Below are 10,158 nucleotides of genomic sequence, written 5' to 3' on the forward strand. Positions count from 1 at the left end.
CAAGGTGTGGCAAAGACCTAAACGGGCTCTCCTGAACCTGTTGGCTTAAAAAAATAAAAAAAAAAACACCAAAAGGAGTATCGATTCACTCGATACGCCCATACCGACATATCGGGCGTATTGATATTTTGAACCTTGGATCCAACTTAGTCGGGTTGGGAGATTATTGAACCAAAGCCGGTCGAAAATAATAGAAAATAAACCAATTTGGGTCGAGTTGATCAGGTTGGTCAGTTTCATTATTTTGATGAACAACCCTAGTTGAAATTAATTATTGTTATTTTTGTATTATAAAAGATTTATTAAAAATAGTATATAAAATATAAATAATTATTAATTATTTAAAAAGTTAAAAATATAAAATAATTATATGCTCTTATGTATTTCTATTGTTTAGCTTTTACTTAACAAATTTCGTACATCACACAGGTCCCCACTAGTATTAAATTAAAATCAGGTTGTCCAACTAAATTCTCTATTTCCCTTTTTTCCCTTTGTGAAGACAATCGTGCTAAAATTCGTCCAACTATACAGCTTTGGAACCTACCATCCGAAGAGTCCTACTTTTTTTTATAACTAAAAACGATTTATTAAACCACTCATAGGTCAACAAAGTCCTACTTGGAAGATCAGTTAGTATTTGGGGCCAAGTGTATATATAAAAAATAAAAAACGGTAAATACATCCCCTATAGTATGCCGGGGTGGGGGGAGGGGGGTGATATAACCGTATAACTACCTAAACTTTCATGGTAATGTAATTGTTTAAATGTCCAAATTATCATTCTAGGTAATTTTGTCCTTGTTCATTTTGTGTTGTTTGCATGTAAACCCATCATGATGAGATTATCCAACCCATTCAAGTAAAAAAAAAAAGTCCCTTTCTTGTCTTAATATATGAAATAAAGAAATAAGGGCAATTGTCCAAAAGGGTAATGTCGGCATTTAAAAATGTAGCATTTTCCGTTTATCTTCTTGATGGAATGCTAACGGAGGTGTTTATGGTATAAAGGTTATATGGAGAATGGTTTTAAAACTGTCATTGACCGGGCTGTCAAACTGTTTACCCAAGAATTGATCATCCATTTTGTTCCATTTTTTACCTGAACTGGATTTTTCAAAGGCGCGTAGCACTAGGTTTCCATGCTTAACATGCATTAATTTCTTCCTTTTTAAATACTCAAGGTCCCAATGCAATTGCATGGACCTAGCAATGTCCATGTGTATTTATATTCTCCACTGTTTATTGATGTCAAAGTTAGCCCATGCTGTGCATGGGTAGCTCGAAATAAAAGGTTTTAAAATTAATAGCATTAAACTTAGGAATGGAGACCAAGTGATAATTCAATGTGATCGTTTTCAATATGTGGATTCAATAATTTATAACAAGGTAGAGAATGAGGAGGATATCATCCAAAGAATTAAAGTAGGTTGGACAAAATGGAGGGCGGGTGCATATGGACTTTTATGTGATAGGAGAATACCACTTACACTAAAAGAAAAATTTTGTAAAACAGTTATAAGGAGTTATGTTGGGTTGAATAGTCAAAAATATGTTCAGAAAATGAGTATGGTAAAAATGTGAATGCCAAGATGGATGATTAGAAAGACTATATAAATGATGGAATCAGCACTGAAACCATTTGCAAAAACCTAAAAGTAGCTCCAATAAGTGAAAAAAATGAAAGAATAGACTAAAATAGTATAGTCACATGCATAGAACACAAGTGGAAGGAGCTAGAAGAGCTAGGGATATACCAAAAAGGACATGGGTAAAAAATAGTAAGAAATGATTTATATAATAATTTAATAGTGGATATGACTTTAAATATAATGAATTGGCAACACAAGATGCATGTAGCGGATCCCGTATAGTTGGGGTAAGGCATGGATGATAATGATGATCATGATGATGATGTTGATGATCTGTTGTTCCTTGATTTTACAACAATGAGAGATCTAGAACACTTCTTGAATTAAAGTGATTTTTAATAACAAAGTAGTGTACGAGACTTTGTAGCTCAGGAAGGACCCTCTAGCAATCAACTCAATTGAGATGGAAAAGGAGCTTGTCAACTAGGAATCTCATGATCTCGTGGTGTAGAAATGTAAATCAGGTCGTGCCAGGCCGGCCTGAGGGTCGATCTGGGTTGTGCTTCCCTATCCTGGGATACTTCGGGGGGTTGGCCTCACATAGCCCACAACCCAAGCTTGTGTAGGCGCATGCCATGCCATAGGCCAAGCCTTGGGCTGCAAACCGTGCCAAGCCATGTTCTTTTAAAACAATTGAAAAAAAATAATGAAAATTTTAAAGCAAATTAACAAAATAGATTAAAGTAAAAAAAAAAAAACTTAAAATTTTATTTTATATAAATTTGTTGTATATAATTGTTTATATATGCAATAATAAAATGAAATAGTATAATAAATTTGAAAATAAAATTATATATATTAACATATTATATATGTTATATTGTTATATAATTATTATGTATAATATATAATATATTATGTTATATATAATTATAATTATTATATAATATATATATGGGTCATGCCACGGATTGTGGGCAGCATGGCCCGCTTGGTCATGCCATGTCATGCCAGTCCATGGGCCTGGAAACCCAAGTCCGGCATGGCGCAACCCATCGCACCATGCCTAACATTAGCCCACATGTTGGGCAGCACAGTCCGATTTACACCTATATTATTATAACAATGAACGCATAAGAGGCATATTGATTGTAGAGTAACGATCATTTGGTTGGCCTGAAATTCCCGTCTGAAATGGCCACCATCAGTCTATCACTCCAGCTTATCTAGTTCTTACTTGGCCCTTACAGTCACCGGTGTGCAGTTAATATACGTACAATTGCTTCTCGATTGGCATGCAATGGTTGGTTGGTTGGAGATCGGCTTTAGTTAGTGCAAGACCCTTCTAACAGCGTTTACAGTCTTGAATTGGGAATATCTCCATACTTGTGTGTTTTATTTCATGGGAGATATTCCCAATGCAAGGCTATAAAGGATGTTCAAATGGGCCTTACACTAACTGAATCCGGTTTTGGTTGGTTGGTAATCAAATTAAATTCACACTTTGCCCCTGGTGTGGGCCGCATGGTATACCCTTATTGGACGTCATTATTTGGTCGTATCAATATCTAAGGCCCCATTTGATTCAGGGGAATAGGGGTCTGGAATCGGAATCCAAATGAGCTATTCCGATTCCAACTGTTTGGTTGGATGGAATTGGAATCCTATTCCCATTCCTATTGGAATGGCATTCCCCCATTTGAGGGAATGGCCATTTCCTACCCCTCCCTTGGGATTTGAAATTCCATTCTTGCTGATTTTAATTTTCATTCCCATTCCTGTCTAAACCAAACAGATTATGGAAATGGACCATTCTGATTCTGATTCCAACTACAAATTCAGTGGACCCTAAATCATTTTAGTGTGTTTGGAGGTTTCATCTCTCTCTCTCTTCCTCTGGAGGTTCTTCTCCGTATCCACTTTCCACCAATGGACTTCTTTCGAGGGGGCTCCCCTCTACGAGTTCTCCCTTTCTTTTTCTTTCTCTTCTTCCTTTTCTTCCTTCCTCCCCTTTCCTTCATTTTTCTTTTTTCATCTTGACTGATCTGCTCCTTTCTTTCCCCCACCATTCTTTTTTTCATCCCTTTCCTGTCACCCAATCTCTTTTTCCTCTCCCATATATTTTTTTCTTTTTTTTTTTTTGTTTTTTTTTTCTTTTGTGCAGGGATTTTGGCAAGGGGATTGTCTTCTCTTTGATCCTATGTTGGGCGATAGATGGTAATGGTTGTTGCTTTGAGTTTACCGTCTATGGTTGATTCTGTGCACAGTTCACTGGCGGGTGCAGTTATTGATGACAGTTCTAGTCTTTGGGATTCGTATTTGGGCTTTCATGATTGGCATTACTGTTATCAACACTTTGCAATTTCTTTTGGAACCTCTACTGCCATTCGTATTTGGGCTTTCATGATTGGCATTACTGTTAATTCTCTGTAAACCAATATTTTGGTTGAATGAAATATGATTTTAGCTTTAAAAAAATATTTTATTTTATTAATTATAAATGATATGTAATATTTGGATTGAATACGAGTCCAGTAAAATCCAATATTTAAGATTCTATTCGAATCCCTATCAATTGGATTGGATTCAAATCTCGGTACATCAGACCCGAATCCTTTAAAGAGCTGTCGATGGGTCGGATCTGGTCTGTGACAGGGTGGAGCCAGTTTCAGACCGATAAGATAACCATGCAGATCCAGTCCCTATTTTCCTACAACTGAACCGGATTAATTGGATTTGGCTCAATTGGGCCTAATTATATTTCTGATATTTATAATTTTCTGTAATATAACAATTTAAAACTTCAAATTTTGATCATATAACACTAATAAGAAGATAGTAAATATTAAATATATATATATATATATATATATATATGTTAATAAAATGGGAAAATCTATGATACGGGAAAGATATGACATAGAAAGAGTTTTGACCAATCAAAGGCCATTCATTAATTTTGATAAATGATACCTGATTTGCTATCACGTTTATGATTCCAGTTTATTGGTCAATTGTTTATGACACCTGATTCGCTAATAAAATAAGTATTTTTTTTAACTAAAATTATCTTAAATACATATAGGTCATGGTGCTCTGGCGTCTAACATCGGAAAGTGCAATTATTCAAAAGTAGAACCAATATAATCAGTTCAGTTTGGTTATATGGGTAGATTCGACCTATTGGCAGGACTAGGACAATCAATAAGGATAACGGATTGGATTGAATTTGAATTAGGATAATCTGAGTACGATCCGATGAATTGTAGGCCTGATCTAATCGGGTTTTATAAATATTGATTTGGATTCTAATCTGATAAGGATGTTGGATATTTGAACCCGATCTTATCCGATTTAATTTTTAAAAAATTAATAAATTATTAAAAGGAAAATGAAATATAATAATTTCAATAAAGAAAATAAAAAATAAAAGTATTTTTCAATTATTTTCATCATATATATATGGTTTCTATAAAAATAAATAATATAAAAAATTATAAAAATGCAATATAAATAACATGTTTATAAATAAATAAAGGGTAAATTACAAAGACCCCCTTATACTATGGCGTTAGTGACAAAGCCTCCCCCTATACTTTTTTTGCGACAAAGACCCCCCCTGAACTTTAGCCGTTAGACAAAGATCCCATTGGCCGTTAAGTCAGATGGCAGAATGCATTAAATTACCAAAATACCCCATTAAAATCCTTCTATTTTCTTTTTCTTTCCTTTCTTCTCTTAAAACCTAGGAAATGGATACCTGGTCCTCCTGAGTGATGTTGTTTGTTTTGATTGCTGGTCTTCCTCAATAGCGCGAGCACTCTACAAAGTTCCGAAAATGATGACTTCCGTATCTCGACAATAAACCCCTCCATCCCACTTCCTAGCGGCCAAGGCCAACTTCTCACCCATGCGTAGTGTGGCCTCCAGAGTCTCCGCCACGCTATGGTTTGCCAAGTCTATGATCCCCATTTTGATCACCTCCTCGGCCTTCACCTTCACGACATGTAGAACAATATAAAAAGGGTCCCCATACCATTGTTTCACATGGAATACTTCATACTTGTTTGGTGGCCGGTGTGAGGACCATCTAGCCGAGTCAAATTGAGTAAGAGGGCACACTAGGGATTACAATTGACAAATGTCCAGATCCCTGATCTGAAACCCCAAAAGTAAAGAGAAACTCAGTCAAGTGACTGGTTGGGAGTTCGAGGAGGACACTCCCAAGGACACGAGAGAAAGAAAAGAAGAGTGGTTGAGAGCAAGGCCCAGATGTAGTAGGCACATTAGGTAAGCACAATGAGTGAACATGCAATTACTATGTGACACGTGTCCTAGTTAATGTGACTTTCATCCAAACGTTTTGCTCCGTTAGATAGAAATTATCTATTATTTTATATCTTTATCAAAATAATTAAAAATAAAAACAATGAAAAAAGAAAACATAAATGAGTCCCAATTCCCAATACATTTAGGTTTTTCCTTTTTCATTATTTTTATTTTTAATTATTTTGACAAAGATAATAAAATAATAGATAATGAACAAAAACATTTGGATAAAAGATACATTAACTGAGACATCGGGACTCGAGAGAGCACACGAACATATCATAAAGATGAAATAGATTCTGTATTCCTTTTTCTACTACCGTAGACCTTATCTTATTTTATTCTTTCTTATTAAGGTGGAACCAGAATTAGAATAGAGCATTATTTCTATCTTCTAGAATTCTGATATTTCCCTTCTTATTCTATCTACGTTTCATGTTTTTTTCTCTTTTCTTCTTTTTTCCTTCTTTCTTCTTCTTCTTCTTCTCCTTCTTCTGTGTTTGCTGAAATTTTCCTTTTGCGCTAGACGTTAATCGGATATCGCTTGAGAGTCCTGGTGGTCGGGAAGAAAACCAACTTGTCTTCGTCGGCCGGAGCCCAGCTGCAATTATTTGTTTAACGATTAATGAGTTAATCTTTGAAAACCCGGAAACTGAAACGCAGAAAAGTATCTTTTTTCTTATACTGGTGCATGTATAAATCATACCTGAAGTGGGTGATGAGGTGGTGGAGGAAGACTGAGATCTCGACTCAAGCAAGCTCATACCCAGGACAAAGACGTGGGCCTCCGCCAAATGGCGTAAACAGATTCCCCGTCGCTGTTGCTACTCCCCCCGTATTACACTATTTCAATTATATTTTTTATATTACAATGTCTCTCTCATTATTTCATTGAAATAAATAAATGAATGAATTCAACAGAGAGGGAGAGAGGTGGGGGACCTGCTGCCATCTCTTAGGGATTAAAGGTTCGAGCGTCTTTATAGTGGTTTTCGTTCAGATGCACAGCCCAAAAAGATACAAAAACTTTCCAACCCTTTGGTATGGTGTAGAGTGCTTGAAGTTCGTTTTGAGGTTGACTCGAGAAAATAATGAACAGTTTAAAAGGGTAATTTGGGCATTTAAAAAGTTTAAACTAATCTTTTTCAAAATTAACGAATAGGATGCTAACAGAATCTTTGTCTAAGGGCCAAAGTTCAAGGGAGTCTTTGTAATTTACCCATAAATAAATAACATATTATATTATCAGATGGGATTCCTTTTGGATGGGATGTAGAGTGATCCAAATTTGGTCCATTTTAATCGGATTCGATCACTCAATCCAATCCGGAAATCCAAAATGAGGATATCACAAAACAGAATCCGATTCCAAGATTCGATCTATTTGCTCCCCTAATAATTAACAATCAAGCATCAATGGTCACCCATGAAAAAACTTTGGCTGTTTTGATGCTCTGCTGTGAGTGACATTTAAAACAATATTTACACTTACCATCTTTATAATTGAAAGACAAATGAGGACATGAATTGAGTTTACATCTGCCCTTACAGAACTCGCCCCAAAAACACCCTATATGCATATCTCAACATATATTAAGAACATTTTTCATATTTATTATTGAGAGATATTTTAGAATGTGTTGTAAAATGATTCTGTGGGGGCAGATATGACTTCTCCGGAATTAGTTATATTGTCAATCTGGAGAGGCTCCCAAACCAGTCCTGCTTTTCCCTTTTTCCAAACAGCTTAAAGTGATCTTCTTACCAACGGTCCTCAAATCCGTCGCCCGTGCCAATAACCCACTAACCGTGATGGCTACGACCCAATAGAGAACAGAGGGACAAATATCTTGAAAACGTTGTAAAGTACCCGAAGAACGGCCCTGATACTCTGACAAATGATTTAAATAACATATCCTTCTTGAATATTTAAAAAGATATGCCTTGTATTCTTATCTTTTCTAACAAGTAAAAGCACAGGGCAACATTTTGGTAAACTGATTATTTGATCATTTGATCATATAAATGGGTCGGTTCTACCCGACATCGGTTCCGATTTTGAGATTTAGTCCGTGCCTCCGTGGTTCTAGTTCTTGCTTATTCTAAGTTATTGAGATCTAAACTGATTATTTTATCAATAATATGTAAAGGTTCTTATTTTTTATAATTTTCATTATATTTTGTATGGTAAATTTGATAGATAATATACAAGATACTTTTAATTAAAAATACTTGATTTATTACTATATAAATAATTTACTATTTTATTGTTATTTTATTAAGGTTATATTATGAAAAAAGGAAAATTCCCGATCAATATCTTGTACTTTGGGTCTATTGTCATTTTGGTTCCTGAACTTTAAAATGTGACAATTCATTATCCAAACTTTTAAAATGTGCCAATTCAATACCTATCGTTAACCATTTGAAAATACACAAATGCCCTTCACGTATCATCTAATTCTCTTTATCAATCATCCAAATGTTGATGAGAAATGAATGGTTCAAAATCCTTGCTTTTTCTATTCAAGAAAATTGGGGTCATCAAAATTCCCATTGAGACAACTCAAACTTTCTTGAATAGAAGAGGCAATGACACTCGAAGGTCATTTGTGTCTTTTCATCTGCCACTTAACAGCTGGTTAAAAGACTACTTAACAACAAATACTAGATTGGCATGTTTTGAAAGTTTGACTATTGAATTGTCGCATTTTAAAGTTTGGGGACCAAAGTGACACTAGGCCCAAAATACATGGTACTAATCAGGAATTTTCCCTATGAAAAATCAAAGTTTTAAAAAAATAATCCTTAATAACATGAGATTGATTGTTAATCTCATCCTAAGTTCTACGATTAATGGGAATGTTTTCCAATGTGAATTATTTTTCTTTGTTGCGAGTTTCATAAATAAGATAAAATTGATTGATTTAAAAATAAATTAGTTCTTAAAATAAAAACACAATAAACATGTTCTTGGTTATATATGTATTTTTGTTTCGAAGACTAAAATAAAAAGAATGCTCTTGGCTTAAAAAATACGCTCTTGAATTTCTAATTTAGAGTATATATTTTCATCTGGTTATTTAATATTATGCTGATTTTTTTTTGTTTTAAAAATTTATTATCTTAATGATATCAAAAACATGCATTATGTTTTTAAACAAAACCAAACTTTTTAGCTGATACGATAATTTCCAAAACAAATGAAAACAAAATATTAATATTTTAGAAATAATCCCCTGCACAATTAAGCTATTCACATTCCCAACACCCATGTCTTCCATTGTGAATTGGGATCTCTTTCCAACAAAAAACCATTCCAATATGATCTATCTGTGTACACGCATTTCATACAGGTGGGTTTACACATCTCCTATAAGACTAGAATCCGTCATATATGGAATTCACATCTGCGCCCCCACAATATATCTCAACCATATATTAGACGTTGGATTTTAATTTCATAAGAGATTAAATCCAATGGGTTTGATTGGGCAATTACATGAGAAATTACACATGCACACTTGATTGAAAAATAAGTTTTTCTCTTACAAAACTCAATTTTGAACTTGTCCCACATTGAAAAATTATAAATTTTATTTTCAGTATTTCAATAGGAGTTGATTTACATTCCTTAGAATTAGTAGAGGAGAGTATGGGGATTCGATATCGCGCAACACGCATGCGCACGTGTTTGCAATGCAATGAAGCGCTTTAGAGGCGCACTTTGCTCATTGCTGACCGTTGATCACCATTGATGAGATCAACGGTCACAATTCAATCGGGTGTGATCAAGAGGCACAATTCAAAGTTAATAGTCACTAACTGTTAATTACTTTTTAAACAGCCACAATGTTTGAAATTGTGAATGTTCAAGGTGCCTTCTCTAAACCAGCACTTACCTTTTCTTCATACCTCTTCACAAATTATTTAAAGAGCATGAATTAGCCTCCAAAACACAATTTCGAAATTCACTCACACTCTCTCTCTCTCAGTCCGGTCTGCTACAATCTCATAGAAGTTTTCTTTGGAGATTCTTCAACTTTGCTGGTTGTAGATTCTCGCCCAAGGCTCTGTTGTATCCTGGGAATGAATTTGCCTGTAACCCAACAACAAACTCAATAAAACTGAGTGAGGGCAAATAACGTTCTAAAGACAGCATCTTCAGACACGCCTCAGAGCTTCTTCTCCAAAGTTACAATGACCCCATTTTCTCCAACATTAAAAACATCTCCCG

Source organism: Nelumbo lutea, chromosome 6 (genome assembly GCF_056320005.1).
Source record: "Nelumbo lutea isolate HS-2025 chromosome 6, American lotus-T2T, whole genome shotgun sequence".
Taxonomy (NCBI): domain Eukaryota; kingdom Viridiplantae; phylum Streptophyta; class Magnoliopsida; order Proteales; family Nelumbonaceae; genus Nelumbo; species Nelumbo lutea.